This window comes from Bactrocera latifrons, unplaced genomic scaffold, assembly GCF_001853355.1.
Source record: "Bactrocera latifrons isolate USDA-ARS-PBARC rearing strain unplaced genomic scaffold, ASM185335v1 scaffold_205, whole genome shotgun sequence".
In the NCBI taxonomy this organism is placed as follows: Eukaryota; Metazoa; Arthropoda; class Insecta; order Diptera; family Tephritidae; genus Bactrocera; species Bactrocera latifrons.
This window is the reverse complement of record NW_017535575.1, coordinates 93,042-118,841: the sequence shown is the minus strand read 5'-3', so window position 1 is coordinate 118,841 and position 25,800 is coordinate 93,042. Positions and strand designations below refer to the sequence as shown.

General features: G+C 34.6%; 1 protein-coding gene across 6 annotated transcripts in view; it reads right to left on the bottom strand.

Moving 5' to 3' along the window:
- Positions 1-25,800, bottom strand: part of LOC108968150 (homeotic protein antennapedia) — a 167,286-nt gene that overhangs the window by 85,275 nt on the left and 56,211 nt on the right. The window contains exon 1 of one of the 6 annotated variants that reach the window (XM_018931945.1): positions 7,826-7,870. The exons of the other annotated variants lie outside the window; for them this stretch is intronic. The gene's annotated coding sequence lies outside the window, so the exon portion shown is untranslated. Of the gene's footprint in view, positions 1-7,825; positions 7,871-25,800 lie in introns of those variants that run through there. 6 annotated transcript variants of the gene reach the window in all.

Sequence of the window (25,800 nt, the reverse complement as noted above, 5' to 3'; positions counted from 1 at the left end):
AAAGCCCGGGAAAWACTTTAAGATGTAAAACCAGACGATCGAAATTCGAGCAATTTTTTATGGCCAAATAATAAATATAACTCATACACTGATAAGAGACATAAGAATTGTTAGAAAAACGACTCGATGCGATTTTATCTATTTTTGCCATATTTTATTTATTTTTTGGTGAACCCAGCCGGGTGTTCGAAAATCTTTATATTAGCTACATAGGAGCTAGGTCAGGTTCTTGCTCAAATTTGTCTATTTTAGGCAGAGAGATACACTGTTATCAGCACGCTCTCCCATTTTCATTGAGATAACTAACATATTGGCTGATATATGCGGTACAAATCATCCGAAACTGCGAAAAACTGGATTTTAGATATATAGGTGCTAAGGGAAGTATTAGCTCGATTTAAYATGCATACATACCATTAATAGAGAAGAATTATCCCTGAATATCAATTATAAATCTCACAAATTGATTATATTATTATACTCTCACAACAAAGTTGCTAAAGAGAGTATTATAGTTTTGTTCACATAACGGTTGTTTGTAAGTCCTAAAACTAAAAGAGTCAGATATAGGGTTATATATACCAAAATGATCAGGGTGACGAGTAGAGTTGAAATCCGAATGTCTGTCTGTCCGTCCGTCCGTCTGTCCGTGCAAGCTGTAACTTGAGTAAAAATTGAGATATCATGATGAAAACCTATAAAGTGTCATAACTAAGCCATAAATGAAGATATTAAATTGAAATTTGCCACAAAGGATCGCATTAGGGAGGGGCATATCTGGACGTAATTTTTTTGGAAAAGTGGGCGTGGCCCCGCCCGCTACTAAGTTTTTTGTACATATCTCGAAAACTACTATAGCTAAGTCAACCAAACTGAATAGAGTCGTTTCTCTTATGCATTTCCATATACAGTTCAAAAATGGAAGAAATCGGATAATAACCACGCCCACCTCCCATACAAAGGTTATGTTGAAAATCACTAAAAGTGCATTAACCGACTAACAAAAAACGTCAGAAACACTAAMTTTTACGGCAGAAATGTCAGAAGGAAGCTGCATCCAGGGCTTTTTTAAAAATTGAAAATGGGCGTGGCGTCCCCACTTATGGACCAAAAACCATATCTCAGGAAGTACTCAACCGATTTCAATGAAGTTTGGTATATAATATTTCCTTAACACCCTAATGACATGTAAATGAATGAATATAGTGGGATTTAAATTAAAATGAGAGAGTATTGCCACGTACTAAATTTTGTCGAAGTCGGTCATTCGGGTCCTGAGATATGGGATTTCAACAAAAAGTGGGCAGAGCCACGTTCATCGTCCAATTTTCACACCGCTTCCTATAAAACCCTTTCATACCATGTCGGAGGTAGAATTGAATGTCTCATATTTATCGCACTTTTATAAGTTTTGAACAGTAGTGGTATATGAGGAATGAGTGGAGTTATATTCTGATTTCATCCATTTCCACAGAGGAGTTCTAATAGTATTTGGGCATTAAACCCATTACAGGACGGTGCTAAGCCCACTTTTTAAAAAATTTTGTCCACAGGTGCCCCTTACTACTAAGATCCCCTGTACAAAATTTCAATTTTATATCTTAATTTAGTGCTTAGTTATGGCACTTTCTATGTTTTTGGTTAGTGGAAATTTGTGGGCGTGGCATTGTTTTTTTTTTGCACCTTTTTCACAAATTCGTAGTCGCGTTGCTTCAGGCCATTTAAATTGAGCATCACTACCAACTCAACTTCAACTATGGCCAAGCCAACTGTTGGGTCATAAACGAGAGCTGGCTATTGCATTTGTAAAAGAGGAGTGGCTCAATGAATAGAGTCATTAAACGTAACTTAAAGCGAGTATAAATCCAATAGTACAGTAAATGCATACACTAATATTTGGGTGCATTATGGTTTTACCTGTGGGATGGACGAACATCCGTTCAGTTTTTAACACGCTGGAGTAATGCATATATTCATATCAAGATGTATTTCGATATCCAGAAAACCTTTCGGTAAATTTGACAATTAAATTTATACTCTAATGTGTTCAATCAAAGTTTGTTTACTCGATTTAAATATTTGGTCCATATACAAAAATTATCAAAAAATTACAGCTTATATTCTTTAAATACAATTGTTACTATTACAGCTTCTAAATCGCGTATTGTGATTGGAAGATGATCAAGGAATTAAAGTGTTTGGCATGTTACTAGCTACAAATATTATTTTTGGATAAAGCGCATATGTACATACAGCTATCGACCTTTAACTGGATTGCAGATATATCATAATACTATATCCTAAGTCCTGTTTTATGAATCACTAATATGATTGCACGAGTGCCCACACATTCAGTAGGCAGGTGATTGTTGCAGTGGAGACGTTGGCGCATATCCATTGATTACGAAGTTTTCTTTGTTGCTTTGATTGCACCTCGCGGCCAATTTGTATACATTTTAGCAATGTCGAAACATTAAATTTCTTTAAAGATGAAACAATTACTAGGAAGTAGACAGCAGGAATGACAATGACACAAACACAGCGATGGAGTTTATGACATATAAACACTCAACTTACCCACTGAACTCAGTTCAAATCAGGCAAGTTAATCTACAATGGTCGATCAATTGTAGTACTATTGGTTGTCCACAATTTGGCCCGGTTGCGCCATTTTATTATTCCTGCAAATTGATTTTTATCTACGCTTAATCGATTGTTGATCCCGTACAAGTAAGTACATGTACTCACTGAACGCATAGAGCCACGCACATGAGTGAATACATATAAACGTGTACGTGCACATAATATGTACGTATAGGCATGTGTGCTTGCACATCTAGTTGAACAGTTTGCATCTGTCCAAGTTCATTTGTATGTTCTAAGTGTGCATATTCAGTGGTTTAAGAAAATAATTTATGTTGGTTCACACGTTGTTTTGCACGTAATTTATTATCGTCATTTTCTCGTCTACTGCCTGTAACTGCAGACAAACAATCCTGCTCACGTAGGGTGTAATTATATAGTTATGCTTTATGGTTGTTTTAAACGACCTTGAGGCGAACCTGCCTTTTTCACTAATAGTTCACTTTTGACATATAGTTTTGTTACAGAAAATATTTTTTTATACCCTTAATAAATAATTATAAATGTAAAGATTACCATTAATCTGGCCAACCTTACCTATGGAACTTGTGAAGCTTTCAGAGAACGTAATATGAAAATAACGTTATAACAAATGTACTTCAGCGAATCAAAATAAATTACGAATTGATCCGTTTGAAAGTTTATTTGAAAATCACAGAATATTTTACAAAAATAGTATAATTTCTTTCTGTAAATCGCCACATCTAAAATTAGTTAAGCGTATAAAGATTATTTATTAACAAGTAAGGAAAGCATAAGCTCGGCTGTGACCGAAAGTTCTATACTCCCGCAATTTTTTTTACTGTTGCACAAAGAATATATAGTTATTATATTAGGGATAGAAGGTTTAGCCCCCTTTCGTTCGTACTCAGCTGTAAGATAAATTTTGTTTAGGAGATCTTCTCAGTGTAATGTTGAAATTAACTAATCGGTCCATTTTTTTATAAATAAATACACTCATGATGAATACAAAATGATTCTTTTATGTTTATTTATTGCGTTTAAAATAGTTAAATAAATTGTTGAAATGACACGTAAAAAAATGTCCTGTACAATGTCCACGATTGCGGCCGTAATTTTGATCTTAAACGAAAATTTCAAAAATTATAGTAATCTGTAGGATAGTCGCAATCGCCCCATAGGTCGACAGTTCTCCGTAGAAAAATAGGAAGATTTCAAAGAAAGAAAGCTTCCATAGCGCGATAAAGAATGGATATTCTCTCCAAATTAGATCTAGATATCTTCAAAAATATTTCTTTGATAGTGGAAACCGTTTTGAAATTCCGAGAAAGACGTGTTTAAAGATTGGAGTCGCTATTTTTCCAAGAAACGCTGTAGTTACCGTAATAACTTGAATTTCGAATTCAAAATTTGAGAGAATGTTTATTACAGTATTATCGGATAATATAATGCAACAAAAAAATCGATTTTTCGAAAATTTCTCGAAGGATCCTCTATCCTTTAAGAGCCTCAGTATTTTACAGAAAAATATCTCTCATACTTACCAATATAAGATGATTAAAATAAGCTGCAAAGTCGGAAATTTGGTGTATTGGTGGCATACCGATTATTTACGGTTAGAAGAGAAAGAGGTGCACCAAGTGGAAAAGAACGTGGTTGCACTTGGTATCCCGAAATGGTGCCAACTAGCATAAAGAATAAATGACATCGCCATTAAAGAAAAAAAGAGGTACCCAAGTTTTTTACCCTAACCGAGCACTATTTTTATGATAATTCTATACCTTGCGATCGCGCTTGCTCGGTAAGTTAATTTTATATTTAAGCGCTTTATAAGAGTCCAACCCAAAAAAAAATTAGCAGTGTCAAAAACGCTAAAGGTGGCAATACAAATTAATAAAAAAATATAAATTGAATATAGTACGTTTTATGCTCTTACAACATGTCGCTATAGAGTACAATAGTATTATTTAAATAACGGTTGTTTGTATCACCCTATACTGATCGAGATAGATATAAGGTTATATGTAAATAAATTACCAAGGCTACGGGTGATTTTGTCTGTCCGTCCGAAAACTTGTATGCGCTTAGGGCGAGTTGGTAGATGGGCGTATTCAGACCACTGCCACGCCCACAAAATTCCATTCAGCGCAAACCTATAAAGTGCCACAACTAAGCAATAAATATAAATAAATATATAAAACTGTAATTTTGTACAAGAAATTACATTATTAAAGACAAACTGTGCGCTAAGAACATTGCGAAAATTGCCGTGACCCCGTCTTCTAATTGGTTTGATGGATATATTTTCTAGAGGACTCTCAACTATCAAACCCAAAATCGCTCATGGGAAATACGGTATTGTTAAGAATTACTAAAATTGCGATAAATCTAAATACCATAATGACATAAAATTTTACACCCTAGATGGTTTCGGGATGTGCCCGACCAATTTCAACCACATTTGGTACTTGACATTTTTCTCAGATTCGTACGTTACAGAGCGAAAATGGGCGAAACCAGACTGCCACCACGACTACTTCCCATCTAACGCAGTTTTTAATCCCATCTGATTCTTTGCTTTTCAATACAMAAATCAAGAAGCAATTAWTAAAGCGAGATAAATTTTGCACTAATAAGGTGTACCATCTTATGACCAAAATTCTCCAAATCCATCAAAACCCGTTCAAGCCTCTAGGTACCGAATATTTGGACCTCAGTTCCTATAATTGACTCTTTACGGCAAATATCATTAAATGTGTGAGAGAAAGTACCACACAGCCACACAAACTATATAACATCCGGGTGACTTCCATATGATTGGTGTTGGTANTAAATCAGGTCGATATTACTTTGAACACCCATATACTACATAAATATGTATGTAAAATATTTATAGTATAAGTTATTTCCCTGGCTTTAAATCTTGCAAGTTGCAAGGGCGTAAAATATTCGTTTGCACCCGCACTTGTTTAATTTAAAACGAAGAATTACTACAAAATATTATAATATAAAAATATTTTTTAGTAAAATATTAACGCTTAAACGCCTGGCGGTTCCTYAAGGCTCCTGATGGGTCCTCAAGGGGCCATTCAAGTTTTATAAACTTTTATCAACACTGATATCAAATTAAGTAATGAAGATTATACATTTTGAGCACTAATTAATTATTATATCTTTCACAATTGTCACTTGAAAATACAAAATTTTCCTTGACATAATTTTTTCGATAAATTTTTACTCAAGTCAAAACATAAATGACTGCGAAGCTCACACATAAGTGGCGACTGAGCTAAAAGATAACGGATATATCAAAGCAACATGTGACATGATGTTATTTTTAAAAATGCAAGTTAATACATGAAAATTTTGGAAGATACTGAATTCAATACTGTGTGCTTTAATCATTTTGCAAATTTATCATATACATGTACATGTTTAGTTTTATTATATGCATAGATAATACTACTACTACTATCTATGAATATGATTTTTATTAGTTGGATTATAACTATTAGTTAATGAGATACAGCATTTTTGTGAAGCAACTTGTTTTAGTTTACAAAAACATGGATCATAAAGCGTTTCGTGTGTTAATAAAGGAATGGTTTTTGAGAGATAATACTGTTGAATTTGGGCTCAGAGAAATCCACCGTTGAGAAGATATTTGCTAAGCTGGAAACAGGCGAAATGAGCACCGAGGACAATGATGCTCTAAAGATGCGGAAGCTTTATGGAAAGTGGGTGCCTCGCAAGTTCATATTCCAACAAAAACAACGAGTAACTGATTCTGAGAAGTTTTTGCGTCGGTGTGTGATAATAGAAACATATCTCCATCATTTCCTACTTGACTCYAATCGACAGTCATTCTAGTGGACTGCACATAATGAACCGGTTCTTAGGCGTGGAAAGACGAAAAAATTGGCTGTATTACTGAGTCAATTATAATCTATTCACGCATATTTGGTTGCAGTTCTTTTCTCTACTATTCCAAATACTTAGCAATTGTATTATTTTTGAGCAAGAATCTGTTTAAAATTGTACGCATACATTCAAATAATTCTTATTATATTTATTACGAATTAGTCAGTTTCTAGAGTTGGCCATTTATACTTTCTTAGGGAAAACATGGATAAGCATATGTACCTCAAAATTTTAAGAAATAAATTTAAATTTTAAGAGTGCTTAAATCGAATGTTAATAGCAGCCATTTCTATTAACCACAGGATATCAACCCAAAATCCACATTGCATCTTTTACGTGCAGGGTGGTTATGGAAATAAAAATAGCTCCATAGGACCCGCAATCACTAGACATTAATCCTATTCAAAATATCTGGAAAATTTTGGAAAACCGTTTTCGAAAACATCGAATTTCTTCAAAATATGGCCAAAAAACTGGATCATCGACTTAGTGGGTCGAAATATCCGGAAATATTAATAAAAATCGAGTGAGGAGCATTCGTCGACGTCTAGAGACAATAAGTGCCACAAAACATAGGCAAAAAAACCGCTAAAATTATTGTAATTACTTTTGATTTATATAAATAATCATTAGTGCACGTAAACTTTTTTGATATGAATTATGCCCATTTTAAGCTTTAGCATTAATTTTTTTTTTTTGCGTACAAGAAATATCCTATATTTAATGTTAATATACATATTTTGAAATGGATAGAAAAAAAACCACAAAATTTATTCWTTTTGAAACAAACAAACGTGCCGTAATTTAATATAACGAGGTGTATGTTAACTTTATTGATCCACTGTAAATATTTTACTTTTTACTCCAATTACAACTTGTACTGACGAAATGTCAGTCACCCATAATTCAGCTCGTGGCATCATCCTGATCATATATACGATACGTATACTTATCACGATTTTTAGTGTTACAGACAGATTACGGTGAGGGTAACAAAACTATTATACTCTCTATTGTAATATGTTGCGAAAACGTAAAAAAGTGTTCAAAATGAAATAAGCTGATAAGAATCAATCCACGCAAATTTTCAAACTATATCAACTTTTAGTTTGAACAAGCTTGAAAGGAATATTTCTTAGAGAGCTCTGAGTACTTTTTTACTTTTGAAAAATAATATATATATATACATACATACGTATGCTGGTATATGTAAATGTAGAACACTATTTTATGAGGGGCGGCTCATGTGGCACCTTTAAAGTCAATATAAATACTGTATTATTTTTAGAAGTAAACTTACCTAAGTTTCCATCCAGCAATAATCAATCTGCTAGTAACTAATTATGAAATGTAAACTTGAGTTGTTGTAAATTCAACTTATTCCTTTAGCACATTTGGGTTTAAGCAGTCGTAAGGAGAATGAAATGATTTCTAACTAAATCAATTATAATTAAATATAAAACTACATATATAATTTAGTACACATTCCTCAATAATTAGTAAACGACAAATGACACGATGTGGCGGGTGGTTGACAACATGAAACTTTCCTTCTTTGTTATTTACAGAATTTTTTCCGTTTGGTTCTTAGAAGTATTTTAAATTTAATTCTCAAAATTCTGACGGGCAACAAAAATGACTCAACGAGAGTTAATGCGAACATGTTCGTATTTGACACCAAAAATTATCGAAACGCAAATTCCGCCGATTCTTAAATTCGTTCATGAAAAACATTTTACACCGCCTGTTATATCATGATTCCGTAAAGAATCGAGCTGCTGTCAGTTGAACGTTTAGCCGACGGCCTTACACTTCACTTATGTTGTATTATAGATTCACACGAACTTCTTTGCCTTTGCTTAAAATATTTATATGTAGCTCTTTCTTCGCACTTTTTAAATTGTAATCTAATCTTTGACTTTATTTTTCAATTCAGTTTTGTTCGAGTTATCGGATGTTTTTATRAGAGCTTTTGCTTTTTTTACATCCGTGACACAACACTAGTTCCAGAGAGGCCAAAGCGCTCAACTACCAATTCAAAGCGAGTATTTATTGTTCACTTTTAGCTCATCTTATTTTTGCTATTGTTGGATATTTTTATGTTTATGATTATTCGTTTTCATAGCAAATCGAGCAGATGTAGATACAGATGCTGTTCGTACTATGCTACAATATATATATGTATACATATATATTTAAGCAAAAAGTACTGGACAGAAGAAGCCAAGAGCGTATCTTCAGATTTCCTCTATCTATATATAACTATACAATGCATATATGTACATATGTATATACATACATAACTGTGCGGCTGTATATTTTCTTAACAGTTCCATAGCAGCTAATATGAGCAACAATTAAAATCTGCAAGTCTCTTTCTTTGGAAAACATCCCTAATTTGCTAGTATGAGTAAAGAGAATTTAGTGAGTTATTGCAGAGAAATAATTCTCTTTATTGGTTTTTGGTTTCCAAATTACAAAATTTGTTGATAAGGTAATATAATCAAAAGATTCTTTAGTTTCATTTTCTTCTTTTTGTTTGTTAACTTTAGTCCGAAGTTTGAAACACCCAGAAGGTGATATCAGAGGTCCTATAATATATATAAAAAAATTTTCGGCATGAAGAGCTGAGTAGATTTAACCACCCGTCTCTCTTTCTGTATATATGCGAGCCTCAGTTTTTGAGATATCGATCAAAAATTTTGAACACGTCCTTTTCTTCCTAAAAAGTTTCTCATTGCACCGACATCGGATTGCTATTGGATGTAACTGTTAAAAAACTGAAAAATCAAAATCAAGTCCTTGTATGGAAGACTTTATTATTTTTCAAGACATCTTCACGAAATTAGGCACGMATTATTATCCAATGTAACGATATATTCTTAGAATCTTGTATGGAAACCTTTTGCTATGTAAAGGGTATTAAAATTTATATGCAACCGAGGTCAACCTTTTTTTTTTTTTTTTTTTTTTTTTGTTTTTTTTTTTTTTTTTTTTTTTTTTTTTTTTTTTTTTTTTTTTTTTTTGTTTAAATTAAGATTTGCAACACTAGTACCTGTTAAAGTCGACTTTAGATGATAAGTTAACGATTTTTAATTCTAAACATAATAAATGAAAAATACATTCTTTAAGGGAATGTGGCAATCATTTCCCATATTAAATAAATAGGTTTTCGAAAATTATTTCCCGCTACGTTCAGTTGCATCGCTGACATTATTAAGCTGCGATACAGTGCTTAATATTATATAGTATTTATCATATATTATAATTGTATCACGAAAAAATTTCAATAAACTCTTAATTTTAAAATGTTGAAATCTTCTCAATGCGCATGCCATTTGAGCAATTCGGAAAGCTCTTATTTAACAGTTGTTGAAACAATAACAATAAAAAAAAAAGAATTCTCATATTTAAACTGTTGATTTCAAGCCAATAAAAGGTAATAAACAGTTAGTAATTTCAAACATATGTATGTATAAGTGTGCGAGCATATGKACATACATATGTACGTATRCATATTGAATTAAAGAAATAACATGTCTTTTATTTTTATCTGTAAATTATAAAATTGCTAAATGCTAAACTATTCCGAGATGGATGTGCATCTAACAAATGCGAAGTGATATGAATATTATACTCGCTTGTCAGACTGTTTCACCGCTTTGATTTTATGACCTCTTAAGGGATGCGTACAGGTGAACTTGCTTGCATTCAACATAAAAATTCTGCAAACTTTCATAGCCGAACSTACACAGCCTTTGACCGCCAGAATACCACTGCCATTCTTGGCTTAAGGCTGAAAACGAACTTATGTATGTATATAAGCGACCTTGTATATCAGTGTGTTTGTTGCAGCATCACACCAGGGTGTCGCGAGTAGACATACAAAAAGATAACGATCACKAGTAAAATCTCAAATTGAATTTTTTGCCACAACGGAGTTTCTTCGCAAACAGAGCGATGACGACGAGACATCGCAAATTCAAAAATGAAGGACATCGAATTAAAAGGACACTTTTGGAAGGTGAGAAACAGTCGCTATAAGCGATGGAAAATATGATTTATGTGCTGTTGATGGCAAAGCTGATAGTAGCTCATACCGTTGGTTCTTTGTTCGATATGCTACGTATRTGAGTGTTCTTTGTTTTTTGTTTATATTTATGTTTGTTTATTATACTATTGCAACATGTTCTACAAGGTATAATAGTTTTGTTTACCAAAAGGTTGTTTGTATCACTTGATACTAATCGGAATAGTTAATGGCTTTTTCAATAGCTACGCTACAAAAGTTGRCCAATAAGGACAGCAAAAAACGCTATATTTTTCCCACACTTTCGACATTTCTCTTCAGTGAGKTTTGCTATTTCATCATGGAAAGATATACGATTCAACAACCAGCCGAAATTATTAAACTTTACTACGGAAATCCAAYGTCAGCGACCTCAACTTTAAGAGCGGGTTTTTCAATAAGAACGAAGACAAAAGATTTTTTAATAAAACAAAAATGGTTTGGGATATCAATGAAATTTATGGGCCTGCGGGGTCATTGAGCCGTACTTCCTTCATGATGATCAAGACCGGCTCGATGGGAATCGCTACCGCTCAATGATAACCGAATTCTTTTGGTCCAAATGGTCGATTTATTGAAAACCAAGTTTGGGCAACGTTTTATCTAACGARATGATCCAGTCAATTGACCGCCTCGGTCGTAACATTTGGCGCCGTTAGACTACATATATCCTGTGGAGCTACGTCAAGTCTATATTCTATGCCAACAAGCGCCGACGATTGATGAGCTTTATTTAAATATCGGACGTGAAATTGCACCAGTATCGGCTGATTTATTCTTGAAAACCGCCGAAAATTGGATTCAGCGTCTGGACTTCTGAAAGYGTGCCCTTKGTGGCCATCGMGTTCAAAAATTATGATGGAATTGAATGGACAATGGGTGTAACACCTCTCAAATTTAAGTAAAATTATATATCTTCGAGCTTAGTTTACCAATTTCAACTAAATTTGGTATACAGGATAAAATTCCCACGTAATATTGCCAAAATGGGAGAGAAATCACATCTACATCCCTTACAATACTATTTTAAACCCCACCCGATTCATTTACTTTCAATTATAAAAAATAAAATTTATTATAAAAAATAAAAACTAGAATTAAAAAAGAATCAATATATACGGATGAAGCTTTGTACAAATATTGGCTATGAGGTGTGACAACATATGACTAAAACTTGTCTAAGTCGAACTATAAATATTCAATCCCCCARATACCGAAAATATTGGTCAATGTGCGAGATATATAACTGAAATTAGGGGACATTATTCTATATGTCAAAATAAGGTTAAATCGGGCCAATGTTTCTCTTAATATTAGGATTTTTAAACATCCGGTTGACTTTGCACCTTATGTATTGTTGATGTAATGTAAGATACCTTAATAAAACTCAAAGAACAGCTGTTTCATTTAATTCTATGAAGTAATGGTAAAAAATATAGTCAATACTACTTGATATGATCAAGCAGGCTTACCCAAATGTTGCCTTAGCAAGAAGTGGTGTATTTTGGCACTACGCCTTTTGGAAGGCCGGGAAGAGGTCGCTGATGAGGACCCTGCTAGGCCACCTCTGACTTCGACAAACACCGACAATGTGACTTGTGTGCGCAAAGTTTTGAACTCAGACCTGAATTTGTTTCTCCTGGACAAACCATCAATGCCAAGTTTTACGTGGAAGTTCTCAAGTTACTCAAACGGAGGGTCAATCGGGTCCGACAAGACATCGCAGCCGATTGGAAGTTGCCACATARTAAACATGGTTGCTATATAGTAAACATGGTATTAGAGGGCTTTATAAGAAGCGAGGTAAAAATTGGACGATGGTTTCAACCAAATTTGGTACGTTATATTTATCTGATATTTCTATGTAATAGTGCAAAAATTAGCAAAATCGGACGACCGCTATAAGACTCAATTTTAATTTGATTTCSGGTGTAGAAATCAAAGACGATTACTGTTACTGGATAACTGGCACGAATACGCCATGCCCAATATTTTGCTTCATCTAACATTATTTTGCCTCGATGGGAACGCATTCATAGAAATTTATGCATCGAAGTTCTCTGTTTAAGCATATGTATGCCTAAAGCAAAGCGAAATGCAAAGTTATATGCATATCAGCCATTAAGCTTGGAAACATGCACTATGTTGGGAGTGCCCAAAATTTCTTAAACCGACACCAGATGAATTCATTATTTTAGAAATTGACGTTTAAACCAAAAATTTGGCCACTTAACTGTATCAAATATCACAAATTTTGACCAACCCAAACAATGTAAAGTCAACTAGAAATTTAAATATAACTATACAGGGTACACTGGGGGGGAAATTAAAGTCTGGACTTGTTGTATTGACCTTCGGCATTGCTTAGCTATACTTTATAACATATTTTCAAGAAATTATATAAGTAAATAACTTACACAATAGTTCAGCTATTCGGTATAAGGTTTGTTAAAATAACGAAATTATTATAACTATCTCACTTTTGTCCTTAAACTATATATAACCAATATTATACTATACATCCAGTTAATTTTACATATTGGCCGATATATRCTGTATAAAGTCAAYCAGAAGTTTAAAGATTTTATATTAGGTATGTGGGAGATAGGTTTAGTATTGACTCGAATTTATTTTTTCTTGTCATTTTTTGGCACAAAAACATATATTGTCATCAAAAAAATATTTTCCCGAATTTCAATACTACACCTCACAGATTAACATGTATATTCGGTAAAAGAAATAGTCATATGCACTAGAATCCACATATTGGTGACTGGGTCCCTGTAATGTTATAGTCCGAYTAATAGCGGGATTCTGTAACCAGTCTCTAGTCTCTATTTGAGACATTTTGTGGTAAAATCTCAATTTGTGACTAGTTACTATTCACTAAACAGTCTCTAGCTTTAGTCTTAAAATATTGACTCAAATTTGAGACCTGGTAGTTAGCAAGTCACAAAACCAAAAAGAACTCTTGTCTGCCATTTTGAATATACTGAATAGAGATCACCATAGATATTAATCGATTGTCGTTTTTTTATATTTTGTAAGCAACTCAAACACGAAAAGGTTAAAAATAAATAAATTTTACATAAATTTCGTTAATATTATGAAACAAAGTCAACATATATTTTTATTTTTATTGATAATTATGTTTTTTAACTATGTTATAGAAAATTTAATATTTGTTATCGACATATTTATTTTCATTCAAGTATAAAAACATCTCTGAATAATGAAATGTAATAGAGTTTGTGACTATCAAATCAATCAATATTGTCTCAAAAATTGTCTCTGTCAAATTTAGAGACTTGATAYTGTATCACAGTACAGAATCGCACGGTAAGTTTATTTACGTGACATGTTTTCTCTGGGGTAAACTCCTAAATTGTTGAACGTATTTTAGTAAAAATTTAACGAAGCGAGAAATCTTTGTATCTCCTATATTTAGGTCTTTTCTGATTGCCTTCATTTCTGACATATCTTAAGTATACTGTATATACTATAATAATTAGACATATGTAGGATATGAAAACTAGATAATTTGTTGAGCGATTTCATAAGTTTTTAGCATTAACTTACAGTAAATCCGATACTATGCGTTCACTTAATTTAGCTAAGGTACTGATCAATAGACACAAACAGACTCTRTTTTTCGAAATATAAATTTAAATATACGAAGTTACAAGTATTTTTATACCCATCTCAGGAAAGTTTTACTTTATATCTGATCTTTCAGTGTTTAAAACTTTAAAGCATTTTTCCTGAAACTCGTACTTTTAAATTCAGTGCCCCTCATAACTTCATAACTGTTTACATCGCACATACTATATATTACACTCATTTTCTACACAATTTTCGAAGTAATTCCGTAGAGTTTAAAATTTGTTAAAAAAGTTTTTTTTTTCAACAACAAGTTAGCGGATGTTTTGCAAAAATGTTCTTCCTTTTATAACATCCACACATTATAATCATCACCATTGATTTTAGTAAAGAGATTTTCACTAAGACGTCACATGTACAATGAACCGTAAATTCAGTTTTTTTACGAATTAACCTTTCAACAGCAGAATGGAAAATTTCACAGATGCTGGAATTAAAAGCAGAAATTCTATCTTTTAATCCGAAATACTCGTTTAACACTTCAGAGACTCTTGCMGAAAAGTATTAAAAATAGATTGTAAAATAACATGTAATAGGGTAAAAATTAGGCTTCATTGAGTGTGACCACCGTACTTACAGAAAAATTGCAGGAAGAAATTTAAATTAGCCAAATAATAGAAGGAGGGATATTAATACCTTATRAAAAACGATGTAATTAAGCATTAAAATTAAAAATGGTGGAAATCTTTTTGTAATGATATCGAGAACACGTCGGAAACATATTGACTTAGGAAAATAATGTCCTAATAGGTGCACAATATTGGACACCTTCAGGAGCCAGACCATAGCTGGACGGTATTCAGTGAGGAAATTTTAGGTCTCCTACTTATAGTTAGCCTCTGGCTACTTGCAGATATCGATGGAATCATTTCCTGGCTTGCTCAACAATCAAGGTAACAAAGCAACCGCAATCGAATATGCCGACTATTAAAATTAGGAATTTTCAGTTACACCTGAACTTATTTCTACCTTACTTACTTTTGTAAAATTTAAATCGAAACATCAATTTTATACAGGTTTCGCCATAAAAATTATTTTATTTAATTCGGAAAACTTAACTATAATTAAGCTTACAAAAAGACATTGATATACATACGCACATATATAATCATTCAACAGTACTTGATTTATTACCATTCTTGGAGATACGGCATCCAACTGGTGGACCATAGAATTAAAAAGTATTTTCTCTACTGACAATATTAAAGACAAACGATCAGTTCATTCAAATTACAAAATTTATGCAAACGATTCTAATTTCAAGCATAATGCCATTAGCAAACTCACCCAAATATTTAATAATGTGATAAGTGCCAAATTTCACGTAGCAGATAAAATATCTTGGTGTATTTCCTTGTACAATAACAAGATGGCATTGTAGATGGGCGGAATCAAAAATTATCTCGCCCACAAAATGCCGTTGATCGAAAATATTGTTGCTAGCTAAGTCGCAAATTAAGACGTTGAGGACGACGCATCTTTTAGTAGTCAGTTTCATCTGGCGGCTCCTAGAACGGTAAATAGCTAAGGCAGATGTCAGAGTGTTGTGCCTTGCTTCGCGCTGTGCACGGCGAGATCATGGCTTCCGATTATTTAGAGTGAGAGTTGAAAGAAGCGAGCTAMATTGTTTTCTTTTAGTTGTTCTTGTTGCAAATTCACAAAAATGCATGACTCAGAAAAACTAAACATTTTCTTCAAAAATATCCTGGAATGGCAAGAACGTCACGGAAACGATGATATGAATAATATAAAAAATGATCTGCTCAACGAGGCAAAAGTTTTGCTGAAAAGAGAACTAAAAAAGTTACAACGTTCTTCCAATTTTGCGAAAATAAACCACCACTTTGTTTAAATGTTTTAAAACAATTCACAAATATCCATAAATATATTTAAAAACATGTTTTGATATCAAATAGTTTTATTTCATTTATCAAAAAATAGTTCTGAATCAAAGTCAGTGAGTTAATATACAAAACTGTAATTTGGTACTGCAAATCGCAGTACAGATGGCCAACTGTGGTTTGAAATTCTTCTTATCTTATCTTCATAAAGTTGCGTTGAAACATATTTTCACAACTAACCCAAATATACCCGATATAGTGATCTAACGTTAACCGGTACATTCTTCTTCCGAGTTAACAACAACGCGCCAGTCGTTTAGTCTTTTCGCTACGTGGCGCCAATTGGATATTCCAAGCAAAGCCAGGTCCTTCTCTACTTGGTCCTTCCAACTGAGTGGAGGTCTTCCTCTTCCTCTGCTTCTCCCGGCGGGTACTGCGTYGAATATTTTCAGAGCTGGAGTGTTTTCGTCCATTCGGACAACATGACCAAGCCAGCGTAGCCGCTGTCTTTTAATCCGCTGAACTATGTCAATGTCRTCATAAATGTCATACAGCTCATCGTTCCATCGAATGCGATATTCGCCGTAGCCAACACGCATCGGACCATTTATCTTTCGCAGAACTTTTCTCTCGAAAACTCGCAATGTCAACTCATCAGTGTTTGTCATCGTCCAAGYCTCTGCACCATATAGCAGGACGGGTATTATGAGTGACTTATAGCGTTTGGGTTTTGTTTGTCGAGAGGGACTTTGCTTCTCAATTGCCTACTCAGTCCGAAGTAGCACCTGTTGGTAAGGGTAATCCTGCGTTGGATGTCCAGGCTGACATTGCTGGTGGGGTTTATACCGGATCCTAAATAGATGAAATTATGTAGAACTTCAAAGTTATGACTGTCAACAGTGACGTGAGAGTCAAGTCGCGAATGCTACGACTGTTTGTTTGATGACAGGAGATATTTCGTCTTGCCCTCGTTCACTGCCAGACCCATTTGTGTTGTTTCCTTGTTCACTCGGGAGAAAGCAGAACTAACGGCGCGGGTGTTGAGTCCGAGCTAAAATGATCAAAGCAAACAAATGGACTTACACTAGGACATCTGGTTCGCGATGGTTCAGCGGAAACTAATGGGAAAATATCATTAAATTTCACGTCATTAATTGAACAGTGTTATTGAGTTTATTTTATCCAGTCAGGAATCAAGATAAAACCTGTTTTCCACATAAATGTTGTGTACCGTGTGTGAAACCGCTATAAAGTTGAACTGAACGAGAACCCAGATAAATGCCATTTGCCATACCAATGATTTGGACSGGATCGAAGGATCATGTAAATTATTGTTATTTTTGTTTGTCTGAAATTGATAGCGGTGGATATGCTTGTATGAGAAGAAATCCCGCAAGCTCAGCGAGGCAAAAATAAAATAAGAAAAATTTGTCGGTCCACAAAATAGCAACTGATACAAGAAAAGAGCTTTGAAAATAAACTGAATGACCAGAAAATTTTGTGATATTGTCAAAAATTTCTTCGGCACCATAAATCGGAAAATTACAAACACTTAATAAATGAACTTGTAATGTCATATAACGTTTTGGGGTATAATATGTCCTTTAAAATATCTGTGCTAGAATCTCTTTTGGAATTCTATCCGACAAATTTGGGAGCTATTATCTCGGACAAGGCGAGAGGTACCACCAGGACATTTCCTTTACGGAGAGACAAGGAAAATGGAGTACAGAAATAGCACATTATTAAAATATTCATGAAAATCATATATTAAGTAATAAATGTAGCTGATGTTTGTACTTTTTAAGAAACGATTCCTTAGCGAGACTGTAATATCCTACGCAATATCGTAAACTAGACTTGGAAGATGATATTTGTAAAAGGCCTCAGAAAACATACTATGCATACTATGATGAGGTAGACAGACAAACAATTGGAAGCAGTAAAGTGGAAACAACGTCGTACTAAGCGGCTTTCATAAACACACTGAACTATATATTGGTGTATGTATATTGAACATTTCACAAAGCAATGCGAGTTTTGCTTCCTTGAAACTTTCTTCGTTTTCTTGATTTTAGTTGTACGCTACTCTCTTAGCGCCACTTTTGATGTGTACTATGTAAAGAAAATTGTCAAGGAAAKGGTACCTTATACTTATATTTAAGCTCGGGAATTTGCCAGTATGTATGTGTTTGAAGTGCTGTTTGAAAGGGAGTGAAAACAGAGGGTCGCAGACGARAAACGACCTATAATTATGGGTGGAAGGGCTGTGAAACAGCAAAAGCCGTCAGAAAATAAGACAAGCAGAACTGATATTAAAATTTTTTTTCGTACGTGTATTTTTGTTTGAAATTACACACGTTTTTTATTTCACTTCATCGAATTTAACTCAGTGAATGGCAGAAAAGTTGATTCGTGTACTAAATTAACTTTAAAAATTTTTAGGAGTGATGTAAATATTTGTTTACTCCCACACTATAGTTTTCTCGAACACGGTAGTTTTGTTCAACCAACTATTGTTTGTAACACCTAAAAATAATCGAGACATATATCGCTTTTTATATAAAGTATATACTMTAAATCACAATAACGAGAAGACTGGTTAAAGTTCAAGTGACTGTCTATTTATCCKTCCGTACAAGCGATAACTTGAGKAAAATTAATATACATATCTTGATGGAACWTAGTACACGTCCTGTTTGTTAAAATTCTAAAACTCAGAAAGTACTCCAATTTCGGTACATTATCATATCATATACATAACATCATGCAACTGAATGAAATCCGGCTACAAACATGTCCAAYTCAATTTGAAAGATATAAAACAAGCTGATAGTTAAAAAAAAGAGTATTAGTCATATGAATTTAGGGACAAAGTATTGATTAAATTTTCTCCATTTTTGGCATCGAGACATCTCATAACTAGGTAAAAATGCTCTCTGAGCTTCTTACACGCATATACATATGTATAAATGGCTAAGGGAAAAAATGTAACTGATTTTAGAAATTTTTTCCATAATAATATATATTATTATAGATTCGTTGAATTTCATTTATTTGTCTCAGTCATTGGCATTAAGAACCACACATTCGGTGTCTGTGGGCTTGAAAATACATCGGCAGTGTGCGGGATTTTAATGAGATATGACCCTCCTTAGTATTTTGTGCGATATGCATACATACATACATATGTGCTACTACCCAATATCAAAATTTCTGAATTTGTCTTAATTTTTAGTTATAGTACATTTCGCTTAAGAGTATTTWATTTTTACTCCAGTTAGCGCTTGCACTCCTGATCAAGTAATTATTTATAGTATATTTACATGATGGTTGAAGAAAACTGAGTGGCGCCATTGGTATTAGTGCTTTTCGGTACACACTTGAACCTTACATTTTTTTATATRTACATACAATTCGTAGTCCCTTCTGTGATCACACGTTAAGTAAGTGTCAACTAAATTCTTGTTTTAAAATAAAATATAGTCTGAGTAACCACAGTTAGCGAAAACAATACAGAAACGAAACGACGGCAGCATTCTCTCGCAGATGCAGCGAAACGTAAATGATATCTAGTGGGGCGAAATTTTCACTATTTATTGTTTTGTTTTGTTTCGGATCGCTGCGGCAGTGGTTTCTAATATTATCTTCTCATAAGTGTACATTGTCTTTGATTTGAATTATTTAAATATGTACTAGAGACTCGCCTTACTAAGTTGGACTTCCGTTTACGATTTTTTTAAGCAGTGCTTAGTGTACTACAARAATGAAAAGAAAACCAAATGCATATTTCCAGCTCCTATCTTACATCAAATTACCAATTAACAGTTTGTTAACTTTGGTGTTTTTATTCATTCTCTGTTATACAAATTAATATTGTAGTAGTTCAAATAAACCGTCACGCATACCGAGTAGCGCTAACCTTTAACACAAGCTTACAACTATCATTAATAAAAAAGTTCACAACTTTTCTGCAGTCAAGTGGAACACTTTCTGCCCTACGACAGCTTCAAGTRTGCGTTTTCTAGCATTGAAAATTAAAACGAAAATTACTGAAGCAAATAACCTTTTGTTGCCTCGCACTGGCTTCCGCCGACCGTTAATTTCTCTTCCGCTTCGCTATCTTGGTTGCAAACAACAAATTTACATAATTCTGCACCATTTTTTATATAAAACCAGAGAGCATGAAGTTGAACGATAATTTTTTTGTTGATATATCTGAATTAAGCAGATACCTTAATTTTAAAAATTCATTTAACATATTGCTGTTGAAAATCTGTTTAATTGGAGGTACAATTTTTGAGARCACAATAGTCCGGATATGTATTTGTTGAGTATAGACTGAATAACATAGAKGTTTATGTAAAACCATACAAATTAAGCACATTTGCAGAAGTTATTGATATTTCACAATTTCTACTTTCTAATATCTTATTTTTGTGTTTTAATTTAAATAATAATACAATACTACTAATGAATGGCAGTTGGTTTTGATATTTTACATACTTCAAAATACAATTTTCTAAAACCTCCGGACGAACGACCGTCCGCCGTCGGCAGGTGAACAACAATTTCACCAAATATTTTTTGTATTTTCAGGAGGAGTGGCGATGACATTTTCATCCCCTTCCATCTCGTTATTTTTGATGGAAATGAAAAAAAATGAATAATGGCTGCTGGTGGCTCTGGGCGACCGCCATAAAACACATGTCTTCCGATTCACATTGAACTGCTCATATCTACATTCGCCTACAACCAATTTTACTCGTAACTCTGACACACACTCTGAAATATTAATTCAGAAASGGAACAGCGAAACCGTATTAAGAGAAATAAGAAAGAGAAAGACCAACAAAAGACCAACAATGGCCACAACGCAAACAAATTGCCGACGGAATGCCTGTCCATCTACCGTTTAAAGTTGCMTATTTGCTGGATATATTTCAACTGAATAGCCTGAACTGAACTGTTTGCTGAGAACTATTTATGGTTTCCATTTCCAAAGATAAGAGTATATCTCTTTATATTGACTCTCTTCGTTTAAATTATGAATTAATGTAGTAAACAAGGTTTCTTTGTCTTTTGAACGTTATGTGACTACAGTGTTCTCTGTCTTTTCAAAATCATTGGTGTTTCTATAAAATCAGCTGTTTCCCGCCTGAATCCTCTCTTGGGAAATGTTTTTTTCTCATTATTAATTGAGCGTTGCCACCTGCGTTGTATTATATCAAAATGACAATTCRAAGGGCATTTACTAACTAACTATAAGAACGCATTTGCTTTCAATCTTTTAAAAGCCTTTATCACATGCAAGGAAATATTAGGATATCGAAACTAATGATGRCAATGAATTAGAACATTGTCATGTCCACAAAATGGTGTTTAAGGATAAATAATTAAGTGAACACAGTTTAACACATACATATACAGTGAAGTGGTGCGAGAATGGAAGAAATTCGTTATCATATCCCTAGTACCCATGTTCTAGTCACAAAGATTTTCGGAATTCTAGCTGACTTTATGCCGAATATATCGGTTAGTGTGTGATTTAAATGTTTTAAATGAAATGGTAGAAATATTTTCTCAAGTTTAATAACACGAGTTTATGAGATCGATTTAGGCATTCTCGTAGCCCCATTGTAATTTTGTTACAAGTTTAATATGTTATCGAAAAATATGTATTATGGTGTAAACAAAGCTTACATTTTTCTTTGCCAAAAGGAACCTGAAATTTTGACTCTTCAATTTTGAAACAAACGCAAACGACGATGGTCTTGATATTTAAATCATTAAGCTGCATATCCAATACTTAGTCAACTGAAATGTTTTTACTAATTTCTTCCTTACGAATAAAAGAAATAAATTCCTGTATTGAATGGAATAAATAATAAGGTAAATAATTCATACTTGTGAATTAATAACACACTTTATAACTTTTATGTTTTGCTGTCTTAAACAACAAAAAGTGGGAGTGGGAGATAAACATTTCTAGGTTGAAATCGGGTGATAATTTCGTCCACTCTCCATATAAMTATTATGTTATGAACTGCTAAAAGTGCCTTGACTCAATAAGTAAATCACTCAGAAGTATTAAATTCCACATTCAAGATGATACCGAAGGCCTTCATAGGAGTCAGTACCAAAGATGCACAATGGGCGTGGCACCTACCACCTTTAGATTTTAGTAATTATTTCATCATTATCAACTAAGTTTGGACTAGAACTTTATTTCAAAATGTTTTGTTGCAGTGGGGGAATGAGCGAAATTGCAGTGCAACTCTTCTACATAATAAATACATATATGTATACCACAATTTCAGATTCCATATGATTTCTCCACCTTCAAAACAAAACTTTGAACAAAGCTGAACTAATATAGCAACCTCTCAGTACTATTACCACCCATATAGGCGTACCAAAAGTAAGGATTTTCGAGTTCCAGCTGACTTTTACATTATAAGTATAGTCAGTATGTGAGATATTTGAAAGAAATTGAGCAAACAATTTGCATTTATAGCGTACACAGTAGGGTATACGGCAATAGAATGAGAAAAGGTTTTCTTTTCACTCTTTGGTTTTTATATCGGGCTTTCCAATAGGGATGATCTGATTTCTAAGTGTTGGAAAGAACAACTCTTTACAAATTATTCAATTCTTCTTCTTCTTGATTGGGGTAGACACCGCTTWCGCGATTATAGCCGAGTTAACAACAGCGCGCCAGTCGTTTCTTCTYTTCGCTACGTGGCGCCAATTGGATATTAAAAGTGAAGCCAGGTCCTTCTCCACTTAGTCCTTCCAACGGAGTGGAGGTCTTCCTCTTCCTCTGCTTCCCCCGGCGGGTACTGCGTCGAATACTTTCAAAGTTTGGTTTTTGTTTGTCGAGAGAGGACTTTGCTTCTCAATTGCCTACTCAGTCGGGTCTCTCATCCGAGGCTGTTGTTGCGTTGCTATTGGGGTGGTTTTTTAACGTGGCGGGTCCCAAACCCAGCGCACAAACCTATGCAGGGGAATATTTCGCCTTCTCACTTTAGCTCACCTTCAAACGGATGTTCCTAGGCTACCCAGAGAATACTTGGTCAAATTATTCAATTTTATTATCAAAATAACCGTTCTCCAATTGCAACTTTTCGTGAGCATTTGCTATTTTATGACGGGGGTTACGTGCCAAACAGCACGTGTAAGTATGAAGCGTTTAACTAGAAGAAATTGAAATGATAAATATTTTCGGTTTTGGCATGTCTTACGTACGACGTAAAATCGGGGTTCAAAGACGAACCGCCAAGCGAGGAGGATCCGGAATAATCCRGAGTGTTGTGAAAATAAGTAGATATTTCATGCCAATTGATGAAAATCTATCCAACAATTTSTGATCATACGAGTAATCTTATACCAACTAGTTTTCGTATGCAAAAAATTCTATTATTCTTCTTCCCATTTTTTTTATTTGTTTTGTAATTATTGTGTAAAAGAAAACCAAGCTTCTTTTTTCCATGATGGCTTTATGAAAATAACTCAATTGAACTGGACAGGCATTAGATCGGATCTGAAGAATATTAGCATATTTTAGCAAATTTTAGCAAATTTTATGCCGAATACGTCGCTCAGTGTGTGAATAAAATTTATAAAAATAATTGGAAACTTGTTCTCGAGTATGTGTACTATTTTAATGAAATTAACTGGATTTCTTAACCACAATTTGGCTTAGCGCTGAATATGAATGAAATTAGTCTAAGCCAATATTTCGAGTACTAGGATTTCCGATTATTTGTTTGATATTTTCTTCATTTACCCAATATTTTAACTTAGCTAATATATGTATGTATTTACCAAATGGAGGATTGAGCCATGTCTAGAAGTTGACRAAAGTGAGCAAAGTTCTCTGATCGCCATTCACTTGGGAGTGGCCACAAACGATTCTTTAACATGTGACTCAAGCAGCTCACGACTTCCGGTCTTTGACTAAGTATCCTCTGGGTAGCCTAAGAACAYCCGTTTGAAGGCGAGCTAAAGTGAGAAGGCGAAATATCCTCTACATAGGGTTGTGCGCAGGGTTTGGGACCCGCCACGTAAAAAAAACATCCCCAATGAAAAGGAACAACCAGCCTSGGATGAGAGACCCCCRTTTTTATGATGACCATGGCGAACGAAATAAGGACTACGAATTGAGGGCATGCACCTGGAAAGTCCGGTCCCTTAATTGGGAAGGTGCCGCTGCCCAGTTGGGTGGGGTTGTGAAAATAAAGGCTRKCATCATCGCCGTGAGACTCCGTCGCCGAGTACTATGAACGTCTCCGATGAATGAGCGTCTAGCCACAATTAKCATTAAAGCGAGGTTCTTCAACATATCGCTGATTTGCGTCCRCKCCCCGACGGATGAGAAGGACGATGTGACCAATGATGTCTTTTATGAGTGCTTGGAGCGCATTTATGAGAGCTGCCCCCGCAACGATGTCAAAATGATGCTTGGCGACTTGAATGCCAGGATGGGCAAAGAAGGTAATTTGGCACTACAAACCAAATGGATCAAAAAACCACCAACCAGATCGATCATTTTATGATAAACGGAATACATGTTTCCAGTGTTTTATATGTGCGTGCGCTCCGAGGTCCTAACATCGACTCGGACCACTATCTGTTGAAGCCAAGATTCGCATCCGCCTTTGTGCAAATACAAGGAAGGTTCGACGTCGAGAAGCTGCAATCACAACAGACAACCGAACGATTTTCTACTCGGCTTGCACACCTGCTCTCTGAGAGCACTCGTCAACAACTCGGTATAAGAGAACTGTGGGACGGCATTTCAAACTACCTACATTCAGCTGTAACCGAAACCATTGGTTTTCGGAAAGTGAAATAAACAAACAGCTGGTACGACGAGCAGTGCCGTGTCGTAGCGGAGAGAAAATAGGCTGCCTACCACGCAACGTTACGATCKACCGCAACACGTGCGGGAATGAACGATTGGAATTTAAGTGTSCTATGCCCAATCTTTAAAAAAGGAGAACCTACAATCTGCGCCAACTACCGTAGGATTAGCCTTCTACACATCGCATATAAGGTTCTATCGAGCGTATTGTGTGAAAGATTAAAACCCACCCTCAACAAACTGATTGAACCTTATCAGTGTGGCTTTAGACCTGGCAAATCAGCAACCGACCAGATATTCACCATGCTCCAAATCATGGACAAGACCTGTGAAAGGAGAATCGATACACACCACCTCCTCGACGAAARGGAGCTTCCTTTATGCCGCGATGTCTGAATTTGATTTCCCCGCAAAACTTATACGGCTGTGTAAATTGACGTTGAGCAACACTTAAAGCTCTGTCAGTTCTCCGAGCTGTTAGATACCAAACGAGGTTTCAGGCAAGGCGACTCCTTATCGTGCGACTTCTTCAACCTGCTGCTGGAGAAAATAATTCGAGCTGCAGAACTTAATCGAGCAGGTACAATCTTTTATAAGAGTGTACAGCTACTGGCGTATGCCGATGATATTGACATCATATCATCGGCCTCAACACCCGCGCTGTTAGTTCTACTTTCTCCAGACTGGACAAGGAAGAAAAGCAGATGGGTCTGGCAGTGAACGAGGGCAAGACGAAATATCTCCTGTCATCAAACAAACAGTCAGCGCACCCGAAACTAGGCTTTCACGTCACTGTTGACAGTCTTAACTTTGAAGTCGTAGATAATTTCGTCTATCTT